Source organism: Amborella trichopoda, chromosome 11 (assembly GCF_054954075.1).
Source record: "Amborella trichopoda isolate Santa Cruz 75 chromosome 11, AtrichopodaSantaCruz75HAP2 v2.0, whole genome shotgun sequence".
NCBI lineage: Eukaryota > Viridiplantae > Streptophyta > Magnoliopsida > Amborellales > Amborellaceae > Amborella > Amborella trichopoda.
The window spans coordinates 12,495,538-12,515,736 of NC_142346.1; positions in this window are offsets into that span (position 1 = coordinate 12,495,538).

Sequence of the window (20,199 nt, forward strand, 5' to 3'; positions counted from 1 at the left end):
CTTTGTCCTACAACAGGGGCACTTCAGTCACTAGTCTACTCAAAACTATTCTAGAGACACCTTTACAACATTATAGGCTAAGAATCCTAGCTTGGCTCCTCATAACTGTTATAACCATGCCCCCTGACCCCTACCCTTTCCAAATGGAAGGTGACAGAGTGCGAGATCGCGACGGAAGGTCGCGTACGTCACTCAGGTGGGAGTGGCATCAACACGTGTTATAATTGGGGAATGAAAACAAACCATCAAATAAAAATAAACACATAATCACATGGCTATATACAGAGAAAAATAGAAACCATTTATACAAGTCCAGCCCTAAAAAATTATTTTAGAAAGTTCAAGGTGCTACTGGCCCAACTACAAAATACAATCCATCAAAATACATTGTGGCACAGCCACTAGACATATACAATCAAAAGATTCCTGGACAGAACTTGAGCTTCAAAGCTCTGCTCCCACCGTCCAGTAGTCCACCCGTGAGTTATCGACTCTCACTCTACAAAGGAGGGAAAAAGAGGGGTATGATCTAAAGCCCTGTAAGTAGGTCACTATTCTTGTATTCTTGACTATTAGCATATATGTCATAACATTGTCAATGGATTGTCAAAGACCGTACTGGAATAAAAAAGTAGAGTCATGCATCAGAATATGCACACTAATAGTATAACATGAGTATTGTTTAGAAGTTGAAGTATTTACTATTTCTTGTAATGACAGTTACATTAATACTTATCTCAGTCACAGTCAAATAGTCATACATGGTACTTAATTCAAACTGACAGAAACAGAATCAGAATCAGAATCAAAATCAGAAATCGAATCATAAACAGAATCAGGAACAAAATTATTTATTCCCGAAGTAGAAGTCACATCGATCAGGCTAAGCCAATCCTGCAACTTGAAACTTCCACCCTCATTCGCGAGGGAGGACAATGACAAATGGAGGTCCCATTTTGTAGTGTCCTCACTCACATACTTGGTCCCCAGTGCGCTTTGGGGTTTTGATAGGCTGAGGGCTTGTAAGACACGACCCTCTCCTTGCACCTTTAGGTGATAGGGCGTTGCACTACCATTGGAGGATTCAATGAGTAGTGCCCATAACAATTTGGGGGGTGAGACCCACCATGTTATTTACAGTTATCTCCCAACTCCAATCCTATCATTGGAGTCGGGGCAGAATCAGAACTTGCCGGCAAAACCGAATATCCACTACCAATGGAGGACTCATTGTGTAGTGGTAAGAAGTCACATATATAACAGTTCATATAACAGAAACAAAATATCCATTACCAATGGAGGACCCATCGCGTAGTGGCTAGAAGTTACATATAACAGAAACAAAATATCTACTATCAATGGAGGACCCATTGCATAGTAGCCAGAAGTCATATATGACAGAGTTCCATGTATATACATGCATAACATTCATTCATTCATATTATACTCTTTTCAAAAGGTTAGGAGCATTTAACATTTGTGAGGTCATAAGCATACTATTTAAAGCACCTTGCAAAAGGTATTAAGTTGTGTTTAGAAAGAGGCATCGATGCATGATATGACAACTTAAAATGTATTGTTGTCATTATCAATCATGGGCATATACAAAATGAGGCATGGCGCCCAAAATATGAAGGGAAATTCAATTAAATTCTGAATCCAATTTGCTAACTAAACAGTACTTGATCAATTGAGGGTTGAGTATATCGTTCTAAACCTTGCTGAATTCATCCAATAGTGACATACGTTCACAATTCGAAACATAACTTGCAAAATTTCAAAACAATTTAAACATGCAACTTTTAGTAGGAATTCAGAGCTTTCAAATGGCTATAGTTTCGGAGCATATGGACCCCATTTGGCCAGCCAAAACTCATGGCCATAGAGACAAAAATTCTGAGTTTTTATAAGGTCTGTCAACAGTGACATACTGGAGCATTCTTGAGTATAGCTGCTAATCTATATAGAATTTGGGCACGGTTAAAACATGAAAATCATAGAAGACCCATGCGTCTATCAAATGGTAGCCTTTTTGTGTCATTTGAACTTCAATAGTTCAGGTAATGCATTAGTACAATAGGAGTAATATTTCTGGAAATTATCACAATCTGCTAACAATGACATACATGCATAAAATAAAACATATCTTCCAAACTAACAAGAATTTCAACTGGACATAAGCATCAAACTCAAAGTAGACTCAGAGATATTTCAAATGGTGGTGATTTGAGGCCAATGGATATTATTTTCTTAGTCAAAATATCATTACAAGAACATGTAAAATCCTTGGAAAATCACAATCCAGCCATGAAATCCCTTCCAAATCATCTCCGAACTCTTAATCTATGCAGGTAACAACATGAAACCAATTCTAGCTTGAACTAGAATCACAAGAGTATCATCCCATAGAAATTTAGGGCTATCAAAAAAGATTTATCATGAAAAAGAAGGTAAGTTTTCTGGAAATTGCAATCACCATTTTTGCATATGCTTATGCTCAACTAGGTTCAAACCATACTTTATTCATGTTCCATGCTTATGGGTCTTCAAGGTAGTGATCCACTTACCTCTTTTTGTGCCCCCAAAGGTGATCCCAAATCTCCTTCCACAGTCCCCCTTCACCAAGCTTCTCAAGCTCCTCAACAATGGCACAAAAGCTAACTTTGGGCTCAAAAAACGTGAAGTGCAGAGAGAGAGAGAGAGAGAGCGAGAGAGTGTGGTTTTGCACTCCAAAGGTGGGAAGGTGGCTTTCTATGTTCGCCAAGTGGCCTTTGCATGGAAGGAAGGTTGACATTTGGCGCACAAGGCAGCATGCACCCGCCTTCTTCCTCTATCGCCGCGCACCTTCTTCCCCTATCACCGCGCACTCTCTTCCTTCCCTCCTTATCACCGCGTGCCTTCTTCCTATATCGCCGCGTGTTCACTTCCTTCGCTCCTTATTGCCGCGCGCCTTCTTCCTCTATCGTCGTGCGCCTTTTCCCCCTATCACTGCACACTCTCTTCCTTCTCTCCTTATTGTTGCGTACCTTCTTCCTCTATCACCGCGCGGTAGTGACTTCATCATGCTCAAGAAATTTGGATCGTTACATATACATTGCTTAATTTTCATGCCTAAATCAAAACTATGGAAACATGAGTGTTAAACCTACTTACATGTGCCCAAAAGTGTCCCAAATTCCCCCACACAGGTTCGTTCTAAGCTCCTCAATAGTGGCTCCAAGGGTTAAAATTCTAAGTGTTGAGAGTAGGTTCTCAAGGGTGAGAGAGTGAACAAAAGTTTGGGGAGGAGAGAAGGGGCTTAAGTAGCTCAAGAGTGGGAGGTGGCAGCCCGAAATTGCCAAGTGGAACTCATAGTGGCATGCAATTGGGTAGGTGGCATGCAAGGCAGCATCCAGCAGGCAAATGGCACCTCAGTGGTACGCATGGGCTTGGCAGTGTTGCTCATGGTGGCAGCGCTCGACGGCACTCACTGCCGTGCGCTCTCAGTTTTCTCTCTTCACACTACCAAGCGCGCTCTCTTCACACTGCCGAGTGCACCTCTCTTCACATTGCCAGGCGCGACATCAATCCTAGAAAATCCGAGTCCTTATAGAGTGATACTTTTGTTAAGGATTATGAAAATTTTACTGTGTCAAGGATATTATTGGTGATTTGAAGAAGAAATTTGACACACTTAATGAGGCACAAAGAATCATTAGAATAAAAAACCTCATGGGTTGTAAAATGGATGATCACACCAATGTGGGTGATCATATAAGGGAATTCAAGAATTGTATCAAGGAAAGTGAGAAATCTAGTCATTCTTAAGACCGGGTTACTCAAAACACACTTTTTGGTTACTTTTATATCACAAATAGAATGGGAGGTCGTTGTGATCGTTTTTCAATGAAAACCCCTATATTTGGTGCTCATTTAATCACTTTTGTAATTTTGCTGGTGGCCAGAAAATGGCATTCAAATGACCAAAAAATGTGCCTAAGTGCGAGCTTGAATCGGGTGCCTTCCCAACCTTAATCTCATGAAAATATTACCTCAAATCAAAGACCTCCGAGTCATGGTTACAACATACCCATATTTGAGGTTATTTGATGTCGGGGCTTCGAGATATGACCATTCGAATGGATGGATGTTCTTCTTTTAAAATTCTACACTCTATGAGTTTTTGAATCCAACTTCTCTCTAAAATTTCTCTCATTTCAGGTATTGTCTCGGGCCATATCTTATATCTAATTAAACCTACCACAAACTGAAATTTGGGCTTAACTAGACTCAAGTGGAGAGAGTTATGACCTCCACAAGTCAATCCCAAAGTCAAATGGCAGAGTTTTCAGAAATGGAAATTGGTTCTTTGAGGCAGCATAGGAAGAGTGTGAAACCCATCCATTTTGGGTAAGTTGGCCCTCGAACTGTCCCAAAGAGCCCAAATGAGCTAAATATTGGTATTCGTGGGTTTTAGGGTCTTCAAGATCCAATGGCAGTTGTCTGACACTCATCTAAGACATTGAAAATATAGCTATAGTTATGAGGTAGCTTTCAACATGATAGAGAGTGGTGTTGCCAAATGTAAATTGCATCCTGATCTGCTTTATCTTGATCATATTGGGAAAAAACTAGCTGGGTAATCTTAAAAAACCAAATTCCACCCTTTCATGCTTTTTGAGGCCAAGGGGACGCCTTTTCAAAATTGCTCAACAATCAAGCTTATTGGTGCAGGCTTCCGTAGTCCACAGGTGTGACAACTATCTATGGGCTTAGGTTGTAACCACTTCCACAAATTATTCAACCTGGGGAGTTAGTGCATCAAAAATACATACAAACAATTACATACATTAAACTTGTTGAAAGGATGAAACTTGTCATTCAAGTTACTCCTAAAGGAAGACTTTACAACCTTTTAGAATGATGTGCAAGGTGAAGATGCTGCAACACACATTTAAGAAGAGGCGAAGACTCCAAAACCCACAACCAATTGTGTAAAACCACAGGTCATCATCATAGAAAGATGGGGATGACTACACGCACTATATTGCAACTACCAGACACAATTGAGAGCCGCCAATTGAAGCGTTCGACAACTATAAAACGCTTGATCAAAGACATTAAGAAACAAGGTGAGAGATATGCTGAAGAAATACAGTCATTGAGAGACAATCGCCACATTTAAATATTTATGAGTGTTTACCATTGTAAGTATATGAACGAATTCATACAAGTAATTGTAACAACAAGACTCACTTGCTAAGTCTTCTAAATTTCTCTGATCCATGAATTCATATATGTGTTATACATCATTTTTGACGTACTTGTATGCTCGACGTGAATAAGGAGAGAGCCAGTAGTAACCTGGTCTGTCAGTGCCCAAGATGCCGCCAGAATACAAGAACAATGTAGCAATAAGCCTAATATTGGGTGACCTCTGAAGAAGTATTGGAATGGCCTCAAATTGCATGAGAGGGTCGTTTTGGATAACCTAAGGACACCCACAAAGTTTTGTCACCTTCTGACAATTTTTGAGATGATCAAGCAATGTTATGAAATTCACTTTGCTTTGGTCGAAGAGGCCGAAGCCTTCATTTTTTAAGCATAAACAGAAGTGAAGGGAAGCGTGGTGCTGCCTCTTTGGTCATATTCGGGTTGCTTTGGGCCAGATTCGGGTCTCTTCGAGTTTGCTTCGGCCGAAGCTTCAGACTGTTTCAGTCAAAAAAGAAATATCTATATAAAAGTATTTTTTGTTAATTTTATTTAATTTTTAATTTTTAATTTTATCATTATTTTCACACACACACGCACACACTCACACACACACACACACACACACACACACACACATATATATATATATATCTAATTTATTTATATTAAATTAAAAAACATTCCAAAGTCTTCCCTTGAATCGGCCAAAGCATCGAATTGCTTCATTTTTCTTACCAAACAGAAGAAGACTTCGAAGGGAATCTGACCAACATTGTGATCAGGACGAAACTCGGTTTGTAAATCCAGTTCTTATTATGATAAAAATAGACCCTATAATTTTATATCTATTTTTTGGGTCTCAAAACAGTAGTATACCACTGCCATTGGATCTGGAATGTTGAAAAACCCTCAAGTACCAAATTTTGGCTCAATCGGACCATCGGGGACCATATTAGGCGTAACTTACCAAGAAAAGGTGGGTTTTATACTATTGCGGTGCAGCCTTAGTGAAGCAGTTCAAGTTTATGGAAACTATGTTTTTTCATTTCAGGATGAATTTCAAATGCTCATAATATTCTCATTTTGGGTCCAATTAAGCTCAAATTCGGACACGAGCTAGATCTCGACGATGTGCTCCTTTTTACATATGGTACACATCATGGGGTAGCGCAAAATGAGGGAATTCTTAGAGAGAAGATGGGCTCAAAACATGAAAATTCAGATTTTAAAAAGTGGAACATCTCATTCTTTGAGAGGTCATAGCTCAAGATCCCGATATCGGATCGTTGCAAGTATAGGTCTGTTGCGATCATGCTTCAAAGAGCTTTAGTTTGATATTATTTTCGTACAAGATTGGACACTGGATGACACCAAATTTTGAGGCAGAATTTTCTAGTAGCTGAAATCTCATTTTCCGACGAATTCCCAAAATTGGAACGTGGTCAAATGGAGACCAAAATAGACGATATTTATCAAAAAATGATTGTGATAGTACCCTCTTTAGTTTGTAAAAAAAATGAAGACTTAGAACATCATGAATTCTGCCGAATCGGTGGTCAAAGAATCACAAGTTTATGGAACCTGGCCAGAATTTGGGTTCTTTATTAAAAATCCGTTTCAAGACGATGAAAGGGTCTTAAAATGTGAGTAATATTTCAAGCATTGATTCTATGATGTTTGATCATTTGAATTGACACCATAAACCTCTGAAAAAGTTTATGAGGCCTAGCAATGACAAGAGGTCCCTCATGGAGGGATGGTTTTATCATTTATTGCAAAGTGCTTTGGGGTATTTTGGTGATTAATTCTAAAAAAGGGATTAATATTTTAATTCATTAAATGTTTATTTTTTGACAAATCTAATTGTTTTTTAGTAATCCACCCTTGTTTTGGGGTTGCTCTATATAATGACCTTATGTCATTTGTAATCAATCTCTTGAAGACTCTTGAAAACTCTTGAGAGTTTTGGAAATTAATGAGAAGAGCTTGAGAGCTTAGCTTGTTCTTTTCCTTTGATTCCAAATTCAAGGCTAACATTTCCTAGAGAGAGACAATACCCCTAGGAACCCCTCACTCCCTAGAACCCCAAAATTTCAACTTCCTTAGGATTCCCAACTCCCAACCCTAGCTCCAATACACTCTAGCTTCCATACACCTTAGAACGCCTAGCTTCCAACCCTACTCCATACACCTTACATCCTACCCAAGAATTCCTACACCCAATCATATTCCATATACCATAATACCCATAACACTTAATTATCATATACCTTACCTTATCCCATACATCCTAGATCCCATACACCATACCTCAACCCAATGCACCTAAGCCATACACCTAAACCCTAGACCCTAGCCTTGACTCACTGGAACCAAGAGCTCTCACTCTCAAGAACATGCAAAGGGACCAATGAAGGCACACCTAGGTTCAAGCTCATTCTATGTCCACTCTCTTTCCTCTCCTTTTTCTCTCTCGTCTTTTTCTCTTTCTCTCTTCTCTTTCTTTCTCTCTTCTCTCTTTCTCTCTCTTCCACTCGGACCCAGGGTGGGTTCGAGCCTTTTCCCTCTCTCTCTTTCTCTTTCCTTCCTCTCTCTCTCCCTTGTCTCAAAAGCACAGACCTGCACCTAGGGTGGGCCCAGCTCATCCCTCTCTTCTTTCCTTCTTCTTTGACCCTTTCTCTCGTCCAGAGTCTTGGACCCGCACCATAGGAAGATCCAGCTCTCTCGCTCCCTTCTCTTCTCTCTCTCTCTCACCTCGTCCAAAGCCCGGACTTGCACCTAAGGCGGGTCCGGTCATTTCTCCCCTCCCTCTCGTCTCTCTCTCACTTTCTCACCTCGTCTAGACCCACACCATAGGCGGGTCCAATGCTTTTTTTCATCTCTCTTGTTCCTCTCTCACTTCCCTACCTCATCTAAAGCCTGCACCCGCACCTAAGGTGGGTCCAGCCCTTTCTCACTTCTCTCTCATCTCTCTCTCAACTTCACATCTCACTTGAAGCCCGGACCTGCACCATAGGCAAGTTCATCTTCTTTTAATCCCTTTTAACTCTTCTCTTTCTCTCTCATTTTAATACTTCTCTCTCTCTCTCTCTAATTCACATCCTCATCTCTCATTTACTCATTTCATTTTATGCTTATTTCATCATTTATTTGTTTCTCTCTTTACTCATTGCTTCTTTTATCCTCGAGCACTTGATTTGGGGTCTTCTTGAGATAGTGCCCTAGGGTTCTAACTCTTGGACTGATACTTTAACTATCAGCTCGTATAATGTAATTGAGTCATAAGAGGCACTGATTCTCTTGAGCTCGATCACTCAAGTTGGGGTCATCCTGAGATAGCTTTTCCTTTTGCTCTAACCCTTATACTGCTCTAACCACTGGGTCATACAGTGTTTAAGTTGTGAAAGATTTTCATCTCTTTTGCACTCACTCTTTTCTCTTCTCTCCCTGGATCACTTTTAAGGGGCACTTTGGGTTAGTGACATAGTTACAAGCTTAGTCATGTAACTCCACTTTTCAAATCCTTCGGGTACCAAGGCTTCGAGCCTGGTGTTTTTCCTTATCGCTTTAAAATCTTCTCATCGTTGGAAATACCTATCCGCACATGGCACGTGAGGCTCACACGTGCAAGCTAGGTCAAGCAGTTGTCCGAGAGGGGCTTCATCGAGCCCAAGTTCCTGAAGGAGCCCGAGTGAGGTAAATCCAAGCCCGATGACCTGGCGACTCCACTGGGGATACGCCACCCTATAGTTGGTTCGGTCCACTATCAAACTAACAGCTCATCTCACTCTTTCTTAAAAACTAATATGAAATCCAACTCTCATATGAGTTGGGGATTTCATCATCCCCACATTCATGAATGTACTTATTGGAAGTAAGGTTCGACCACCTACTACTCCCATTTATCTTTCGCAAGGTCTTTCAGACCTTAGCACCCGGGCTCAAGCCCAGGACAATTTGGGAAAGGGTACTCAAACCCCTTGCTTCCTCTTTACCGGCATCCATGGCAAGTCCATTAATGTCAACTGCATGAGTGGTTTTAAAACCATCGCTCTTCATGCCAACACTACTACTAGTGGACTCTCTCCACCAGTCTTAAGCTCAATAGCGATTTTAAGATCACTCCCTCTTCTCTCGCAACTAGTTCTTCTAAGACCATTGCTTCGGTGGGTAACCTGAGGGTCACCCCATCTCTATTCCACATGGGCACTACTCATCTGAGTATGATGTGCTACACACTTCATGTTAACAGTTCAACTGGCTCCAAAGCCATCCGGCACACTATTAATCATGTAACTACGAATGGTTCAACTATTGCAGTGACAAATGGGGGCAAGCAAAAGCTACCCCTGACCACCTCACCTGCTTCGGGTCTCTTGAGACCCAGACCCATTAAAAGTGGTTCTCAAGCCGCTCGTGCATTGCATAATACTCTCTCAGTTTGGGGCAACTCAAATATTGCACCTCAAAGAGCACACGATCCACGACTCAGTCGTAGGTCCCAAACAAATATGCATATGCCTGCAGACCAAAGTGGTTCTAAGACCACTACAACTGCAAAGGTCGGCATTCTAACTGCCAAACCTTTCGCTTCACTAACGGTTGGTTCCCAAGCTACCTCCAACACTTTTGTGGATCTTGCACACACATGCAAGTCCAATGCTATTTCTGGCTTCAAGGGGAAGGGCCAGCAATACATGCTCTCTTCTACCCCAAAACCCATGACAACATTGTACTCAAAAAAAGTTTCCTTCAAGAGCACTCTTGTCAATTCTTTGTACTTCACATGTACGAGCTGGCCCTCGACGCTGAATTCAGGGCAAAATTACATCCCCGAAACCAATGGAGCAGTCCCTCGCTTCTTCAGAGAAAACTAAACTTCCAAGGATGACCCCGGGCTTCCTACTCCCGAGGCACCATTCTTTACCTAAATTGATTGACTTTGCTCTAGTCTCCTTGAGATAGGCCAATCAAGTAGGATGCCATGCCCAAATCCAATTCTGGGAGAGGATTTACTGGAGAATCAAGCAGCAGAAAGGCATGAAAATGTTGTTCATAAGAAAGAAATCAGAGTCTTCAACTTCATAAGACTTATTGAAGAAAGACCTATACGAACTGCAGTGGAGCCTACAATGAATGGCACTGTTCAATGCTCGGTTGAGGAAGTGCGGGAAGAGGAATCCGATTAGACTGAACCATGGCCCCAAGGCTGTCTTGAACCACAATAAAAGGAAATATAGCCCCAAGGCCGTCACGAGCCTATTTGGATCGAGCCATGGCCCTAAGGCCATCTCGTGCCATATTTTCCCGAGTTACGAGCCTAAGGCCATCAAGAGCTAGTAATCACCCGATCATAAAGGCAGTGTCAAATCCAATCGGGGCAGTTTGAACCTCTATTGCCTGGATTTTCAGATCGGGACACGAATCGAACCAGGACTACTCCTACCCTTGAGTCACTCAGCTCTGAATAATGAGCTGATGTGATAATAGTTAGTCAAGATGATGATGGTCCCGAAGAACCGATGGCGCGGGTTAATGAAACCCCGAACCATATCTTGGACAGGTTTAAAGAGCTAAAAATTGCTCAATCAATCGGGGTATCTTTGCATCATGGAGAAAATCCCCCCTTAGAACCGTGGTTGGAGGAAGAAGAACGAAGACCTCCACCTCCTCCCTTAGCTCAGACTTCACGACCTCCCATTCCCCCAGTCTTTCCTGATGGTCAACCCAATGTAGCCTCTCAAGCTATTTCCCAGTAGTTACCCAGAAAGACATTCAAACATGATCAATCAAAGTATTCAGGGCTTACAAGTCTCAAAAGCCCATGAAAATTCTCATTACAAGAAGCCTTACCCACCCTTCATTGATCACGTTCCTTTTCCCCCAGGTTACCAAAAAGGAAGGTTGCATATATTTGATGGCACCGGCTCACGCCAACAACATGTGGCACACTTCATGTCAGCATGTCAAAAGTTAGCTTTTGATCCTAGACTGCTTCTTTGACAGTTTGTGGAAACACTAGCTAGGCCAGCCTTTAAATGGTGTACGCGTTTGCCTCCGAATTCTGTCCACTCTTGGGAAGAGATGGAACAACTTTTCTATAAGCGCTTTTATGAAGTTGAGTGAGAGGTTCAAGCTATAGAACTTCTTGCTATGACTCAAGGAATGAATGAACCAGTAAACGAATACATCCAGAGATGAAGAGATCACGCTGTATAGGAACATGAAGAAGGATCAATGCGTGAGATCCAGGATCGATGCGTGAGAAGGATCATTGCGTGACCTCATGCATGAGATCGATGTTGTTCAAACATGTATTAGGAACATGAAGAAGGAAATCTCCCTTCATACTGAACCTTCTAATCCTACCACTTTCTCAGACATGATTTCAAAGGCAGTAAATGTTGAAAGCTTACTTAAGCATCATGGTGGGACTCAAGCCCAGACCTCGGGGGGAGGTCAAGGTCGGACCTTCACTAATAACAGATCTAATCCTCGTACTGGCCAGAAAAGAGATACAATCAGTGCAGCGGTTGCCGCCACACCTATTCTTCCCAAACCTCCTATTACCAATACACCTCTCAAGACATTGGATACTTCACAGGGAGTAGCACAATTAAGGGTTCAAGGGGAACCCCAACCATAGCAACAACAACCTTAGACTTATAACAAGGTGTCCCCACCACCAAACCTGTACCAACCTAATTACTATGAATAAAGGTTGAACAAGAAGTACAACTTTAACAAAGCTTGGGTACCAGTCCTATTGAAAATTTTATTAGAACAAGGTATGATAGTTCTTCCTAAGCCAAAGAGACCAAACTAGGTGGGACTTACTAATAACAAGAATTATTATGCCTATCATCGGATGCTGAGTCATCCTATGCAAGACTGCTTCCATCTTAAAGATCACATCGAAGCTCTAATTCTGAAAGAAAAAAGTCATTTAGACAGTCTCAAAAAATCTTTCGAGACTGCAGAAGCTTCGCATGTGGTCACCATGGAAGAAGAACGAGTGCAGACCTTGCAACTAGAAGAAGTACCATCTAACCTTCTTCCAGACCTCTTCGCGATGATGTCACTGCAAGGGTTGATTACCCTGCTCTCATCAAGACAATCCATGCATTTGATTGGAGGAACTAAAATCTTTGGTGGCCATTCCACCAAGTATGGGGCATATCTTCAGTGTTCGAGTTTCAATACATTAATACATGAGTCCTTAGCTGAAGGACGAATCATTATGAATATACCAGTCCGAACTCGTGAACCATCTAATCCAGTAACCAGTAAAAGTTCCACCAGGGCATATTCTACTTCTGACAATGAAAAGGAAGAAGTGAAAAGTTCTATCAGATGGGTATAAAAAAATGGGTGAAACAATTGAGGCGTCACACATGATTACAGTTCAAGAGGGACAAACTCAGAGTGTCTTCATGAATAAAGTGTCCCTTGACATCTTTGCCATCATCATTGATATGCTCGTACAACAATAAATGATTCAGCCTTGCTTGCCTAAGAAGCCAAAGTACTTGAAGGAGGAGTGTAAGGATTTGTGGTGTCAGTATCACCAGATGAAGGGACATGACATATTTCACTGCTGGGGATTTCGTGCCATCTTAGATGAGTTCATAAGTTATGGTTAAGTGTTCATCGATAACAACATCACCATGAAGAATTCGTTAAGAAGTTGAAGCCCTGATCCATAATATGCTTGCAGAGGTTCATGCTCCTGATCATGTAACCTCAAAGTTTCTTATTCTCCAAACCCCAATCAAGGTACTTGAGCCCTGTCAGAAGCATCATGGCCATGGTAAGATGAAAAGCCTCAGGAGAGAGGCAATTTGGTAAGCTAATGTGGTACCTAGGCCACAAACTCACAAGACCGCACCTGTTAAGAAAAAGAAGAAGAAGAAGTGGCTTTCGAAAGTTCAACACCGAAAAAAAAACTTCCCCAATTATCAGTTGAAAAGGCATTCCTTCCCCCTCTTCCCACCTTGTATGATTTCATCCCAAGGCAAGTCCTTTTTGCTAAGGTTGGTTAATATATAACCATGAATATACTTCAAAACCCATCCAATATGGGTGAGGACATTAAAAGCATCACAGAACATTATAACAAAGGTGAAGACTTTAAAAGCACCCCTCAACGGTCCATGCAGAGTAAAGACCTTAAAATCCCCTGCAATAATCCAACAAGGGTTACGATAATAAAAGATCATTGATCACATCCAAGGAGAGTGAAGACGTTAAAAGCCTCGTTGAGTTCAATTCAGGTGTTGATCCCAAAAGCTACCTAGTTCGGTCTAATTTAAGTGATGACCCTAAAAGATCTGTCCCTTCTTCTATCCCTGATTCTTCAAACCCTTCTTCTCTTTCAATGCCACTCATTGAACTCACTTTGGAGTGCCAAGATTTTTGAGGCTCTTAATGAAGAGTTCAAACTCTGCAATACCAGTAAACGACATAACATGCAGTTAAGAAAGATGGTAGCTCAAAAGGCTGGATTCATGAATGTTGGATATGCTACGGCCTTTGCCGCTAAAAAAAACAAGCCATGTCCTACTCCAAAAGAAGTGTTCAATTGACTTCTAAACCTGAAGCTTAAAAAGGAGTCTCAATGTCCTATAGAGTCTAACTTGGGGGAGTTATGGAAGAACTCGAAGGGAGAAAGTTATTCAAATTGTGGAGCATGCCCCATGTTGGTTTTTCATGAGGGAAGAACGGTAGCTGCAGTTGACTAGATGAGGTTGAGGTTGAGGTGAGGAAAGAGATTTAAACTAATTCAAAGACCAGCTTCACCTAGACTCTTGAAATAACCCAGACCACCACTGGTTTCATATCCTAGTTCATCTATTCTCACTCATGAACCACCCCTCTTCTAAAATACCCAGGACCACCATTAGTCCCTTACCCAAATTTTCACCTTATTTCCTTAGAAATCCTGAACCATTACAGCCTTCATCTTGCCCGATATTACCGACCCTACCCTGGCTGCGTAACCCAGTGCCTTCTCTGCCTCCTCCTACCATTACAACCGACCCTTCCTTAGCTGTTGTAGCAAACCCTTCCCCTTCAAAAGCCACTCCATTATCACTCGTTCCTCCAAAACTAGTCGTGAACCAAGGAGTCGTCTTTCCTAAAGTGGATAAAGTCAAATATGATGTGATTGGACACTTGAGGAAACTTCATGCTCTTTTGAGTTTATATGATGCTCTCATACTATCAAATGACTTTCGTATGGTCTTGGTGCAAACTCTTCCTCAGCCTGAAGTGTATGAGACCGAGATTGAGTGGATTGAGGTAGATCCTACAATCATTAACAGTTGCATGGTTATCACTTTCTCTGAGGACGACCTGCGGTTGGATGAGATGTTTCATAACCTGGCTCTTTTGGCAACTGGTGAACTGCATGCTTGTCCGATCAATCAGATCATGTTAGATGGGGGGCCTGAAGTGAAACTTATGCCTAAGAGAATACTTATTCCGATCGGGATAGGTGTTTAACAGCTTGAGCCAACAAGCTTAACAGTTCAAGGATTCAATCAGTCGGGGGAGAAACCGGCTGCTGTTATCCATCTCAAGCTCAAAATTGGAGATTTGAATGCTTCCACACTATTTCACGTGATTGAGACAGACACTTCCTATAACATCTCCTTGGCTACATGACCATGGTTGCCGAGATGAAAGGCAACACATGGCCTATGCTGATAAAAGGCTGTTTTCTATTGTAGAGTCGTACTATGCTGATGCGAAGTACTATTTCATGGATCCTGTGTGATCTCAAGAGCTAATGTTGCTTATGAAAACCATTACGAGCCTTAACATGAGAGTGGCTACTAAAACCTCTCATGAACATGTTAAAGATATCGCAGGATCACTTAAATCGTATGTTTCAACAATGAAAGAGATGTGGAAAAGTGATTTCCTTGACCCCTATTGAGGGAAATTTACCAAATAAAACAATAGAAGTGATGCCTCGGAGTCATGAAGAGCAAGCTTCATCCTCTACTGCACCTTCTCTAGAACCCATTCCAATGGTTGCACAAATTGAGTAAGTAAAGAAGAAGGAAACCATTGACTACCCCTCTAATACCTACAAGCACTTATGCTCATGGTGACATAAAAGTGTTACATATCCCCATTCCATTTTTAGAAGCTGAGGTTGCTCATCAAGCCGAGACAAACCAGATAGCTGACCAAAAGGTATTGCACATACCAAAGGTTTCACACACCAAATCAGACCAAAGTATTACAAATACTAGAGGTTTTACGCATCGAGGAGAATGATGCTCACCTCATACCTCATACCCCTCTTTAGCATGACCATTTTAAGGTCCTGCAAATTCCCAAGGTCTTGCATATCCCAGTCCCCAAAAGGGAGGAGGATAATGATTACCTCACCTCTTCAGCTCCTTACCAGCAAGGTTGCCCTAAATTCTTGCAAATCCCTGGTGTCTTGTATATCCCAATCCCCAAAAGGGAGGAGGATAGTGCTTACCTCACAAACCAAGCCAACTACATGCATGACTCTCAAAAGGTCTTGCGCTTCGCAACCCATGTTATGGAGACTCAGGTTACTCATCAAAACATTACATGTAGTCCTCCTTTCACCTCCAATGACTTCGTCGACATGCCCGAACAGTAATATGAAGTTCGAAGACAAGCTACTATTGCATAATTGATGGAGCAAGTTCAGGATTTGCTCAATCAAGTTGAGACTATAAGGAAGGGGAAAGCTAAGGTGAAGGAAGTAGTGCACCAAAACCCTTTTTTTGTCCCTCTAATAGGTTTCACTCCAGCAACCCGACCTATTGATACTCAGAAAAACTCTCAGAGTCCCTCTTCTATAGATGCCTTAGTACTGCCAAAATGGGATTTGTATAGTCCCAGCTCATCAGATTATGAAAAAGATGGACTATGAACCGACACAAAATCAGAGGTTAAATGAAGGTAATGGGATGTCAACACCCTTTGCAGTAATTGACACGACAACGTCTCAGGATACTCAAAAGCAGGGCCTTGGCTACCTAGGGAATGCTGGTTTATCTCCATGGCCATTCTTCACTGTAAATCTCTCACGTGATGGTATCTCAAGGACCGTCACTGTCTCCCCTTGAATCCATCCCTGAAGAAGTTATTCCCTTAGAATCTCAAGAAGAAGTGGAAGTTGCACAAACTTCTTATGAGCTGGAGAATTTAGGAGAGAAGGAGATAAAAGAAGAATTATTGCTACCCATCGAGCAAAACGTTGAAATGCTTGAAGTGGATGAACAAACTTCTAACTCGTTACCCTTTGATGAGGAGGAAATAGAAGAGGCACTAGAAGTTTTGGAAGATGGTGGATAAGTCACAGCCGATGATTTGGAAGAAGTGAACTTGGGTGATGAAGCTGACCCTAGACCCACTTTCATCTCAGCTATTATGTCCCTTGAAGAGAAGAAGGAGTACACTACATTCTTGTGCATCAATCCTTCAAACCTGGCATTATCAAGAGATGCCCAGTCTTGACCCCCAGGTCGCAGTTCATTGGTTGGGGATTGACCCATCCTTCAAACCCGTTAAGAAGAAATCAAGGAGGTTTTGAGCTGACTTGGAAATCCAGATTGAAGCAGAGGTAAACAAGCTTATGACATCAAATTTCATCAGAGAAATACCCAAGGTGGCTGACCAATGTCGTACCAGTCAAGAAGAAGAATGGTCAAATCAGGGTCTGTATTGACTTACGTGATTTGAATGTGGCTTGTCCTAAAGATGACTTCCCACTTCCCTTCACTAAATTATTGATCTACTTAACAGCTAATTGCTAGGCCTTCTCCTTCATGGATGGTTATTCGGGTATAATCACATAAGGATGGCACCAAAAGATGAAGAGTTTGCCGCCATCCTGACTCCCAAAGGGGTTTTCTATTATACGGTGATGTCCTTCGGTCTAAAAAATGCTGGAGCAACCTATCAAAGGGCTATGACCACTGTTTTCAAAGATATATTTCATGAAGAAGTGGAATTCTATGTAGATGATCTTGTTGTAAAGTCTAATGAGAGAAGCAATCATATCCAAAATCTTAATAAAGTCTTCGAAAGGCTTTATCTTCATCAACTCAAGATGAATCCCTTGAACTGTGCCTTTGGTGCGCAATCAGGGAAGTTCTTGGGGTTTGTTGTCAAGTATCGAGGCTTAGAGATCGAACCTGTCAAGATTAAGGCTATTCAAGAGATGTCATCTCCGAGGAATCTGCAAGAACTAAGATCTCTTCAGGGAAAGCTTGCATGTGTATGGAGATTCATCTCAAACATTTTACAACGGTGCAAGCCCTTCTCCCTCATGTTAAAGAAAGACATGCCTGTCGAGTGGTTCAAAGCATGTCAAATAACTTTTGAAGACATCAAGAATTATTTGTTGAAACCCCATGTTCTCTTCGCACCAATCCCAGAAAGGGCCTCATCTTTTATGTGACTGCATTATATGAGTCACTCGGTGCATTGCTTGCCCAAAACAATGATGAAGAAAAGGAGACGACTCTATACTATCTAAGCTGAAGAATGCAAGGAGCTGATGAGAATTATTCTCCCATAGAAAAGATGTTTTAATCTCTGATATTTGCAGTTCAAAAGCTCAAACACTATTTACTTGTACACTCGGTTTAGCTCATCTCTCGAGTGAACCGTATTAAGTTTCTCTTGTACATCCCTGTTTGTCGGGTCGACTTGCAAATGATCACTACTACTCATGGAGTTTGACAATACATATGTGCAACAAAAAACTATTAAAGGTCAAGCCCTTGTAGATTTCTTAGTCGCGCACACTCTCCTAGTTGATTCTCCCTTATCTGATGACTTACCAGATGAAGAAATATTTCATGTTGAAACTTCATGTGTTTGGAAGATGCACTTTGATAAGGCCTTATAGTCTAAAAGTGGTGGTGCCGGAGTAGTTTTATCCACCCCTCACGATGGTTTCGTCCCACTATCATTCTCTCTCCTAGAGATATAGTTGCATAATGAAGCAGAATATCAAGCGCTTATCACTAACTTGGAGATTTCTTCCCACATGATCTTGAAATAATTGGTCATTTATGGAGACTCGGAGTTGGTCATCATGCAGCTCAAAGGGGTATATGACGTAAGAACCTCAAGCCTTATTTCAATACCGCCAAGACACTGATGGTCAAATTTGAAGAAGTTTCTCTTTAGCATGTAGCGAGAAGGCTTAATGCACAAGCCAAAGCACTCGCCAAGTTAGGAGCAACTATTTAGATCCCATTAAAGGAGCCGACATTGGTATGGGTGAATGAAGGAGATATGTTGACTTTGTTAAAAATCTTGACAATGATGATAATGTAGCTGTTTGAGGAGTTCCCTCCTAATCCATTTGGGGCACTAATTGCAGCTAGAAAGGCCATGCAAGCTTCAAGAAGTTCTTAGAAACCTACTAAAACTGAAGAGAAAGAAGAAGAAGAAGAAGAAGAGTTTCAAGTTCTCGTGTGTGCAGAAGTGGAGCCAGTAACAGACTGGCGAACCCCTATAAAGGAATATTTGCAGCACAATCGGCTTCCTGACCCATTGAACGCAACAAGATCCGAAGGTTAACCACATGATATGTGTGTCGTGACGGTATCTTGTTCCGAATCTCTTACAATGACATGATGCTTAGGTGCATTGATTAGAAAGATGTTAACCATGTACTCAAGGAAATACATGCTGGAGTTTGTGGGATGCATCAGTCTGGCCTTAAGTTGTACAATAGAATCATCAGGATAGGCTATTACTGACCAAGTATGAGCGCCGACTCACTTATTTTTGCAAGAAACTGTTCAGTATGTCACATTCATTCAAGCTTTATTCATCAAGATCCTGAGCCCCGTCATCTGATAATTGCGGCATGGCCTTTTGCTTAGTAGGGTATGGATATCGTGGGTCTTATCGATCCACAATCTTCTTTGGGGCATGTCTTTATTCTTGCTGCCACATACTGCTTCTCAAAATGGGCTGAAGCCATTCCCCTCAAGAAAGTCCCAGGGCATACAGTGGCTAATTTTTTGCATCACAATATCATCTATAGATTTGGTGTGCCTGACCGAATCACATCAGACAATGGTCCTCAATTTCGAAGACATCATATAGATTGTTGGGTCAATCAATTTGGGTTTAAATGGTAGTATTCAACCATGTACCATCCAAGAGCTAATGGCCTGACCGAAGCCTTTAACAAAACCCTTTGTTAAATTGAATATGGGATGAAGATGTTTTTCTTTTGGAAATTTAGTTACCCCCACTCAGAATAGCTCTCCATTATGGGATGATGGATAAGGAGAAGGTTGTTATCCGTTGTCAAGAGTTTGATGCACTTGATAAAAAGAGACTGCAAGCACAACAAAGTCTTGAGATTCACAGAAACCGTATGCAACGGGCCTTTGAAAAATCAATTCGGATACGGTCATTTGATAGAGGAGAATTGGTTCTGGTAGTAAGGAGACCAATCATTACTCATGGTTAAATAAGGGGAAGTTTGAACCAAAATGAGAGGGGCCATTCGCAGTGAAGAAAGCTTTTCCTAAGTGAGCGTATGTATTGTTTAATGATGAAGTTGAGGAAGCTATGCCCCCAATTAATGGGAGATACTTGAAAAAATATTACTCATAACCATCGGTCCAAGCTGCACAATTTTAAATTGTGTGGCATCAGTCCAAGCAACACGACCTTAAACTGTGTGGCATCGGTCCAAGCTGCACAACCGTAAACTACGTGGCATCGGTCCGGGCCGCATGACACTAAACTACGTGGCGCCGGTCTAAGCTATACGACCCTAAACTATAGCACACGTTCTAGTGGAATGACGTTAAATTACACCACATATGGTCTTGAAGGCACGACCTTAAAAGTGCCTCCATTAGGTCTTAGTGGATGACCTTAAAAACACATCAACTTTATGGTCTCGAAGGCACGATCCTAAAATTTCCTCCATTAGGTCTTGATGGATGACCTTAAAATACACCAAATCGACGGGCG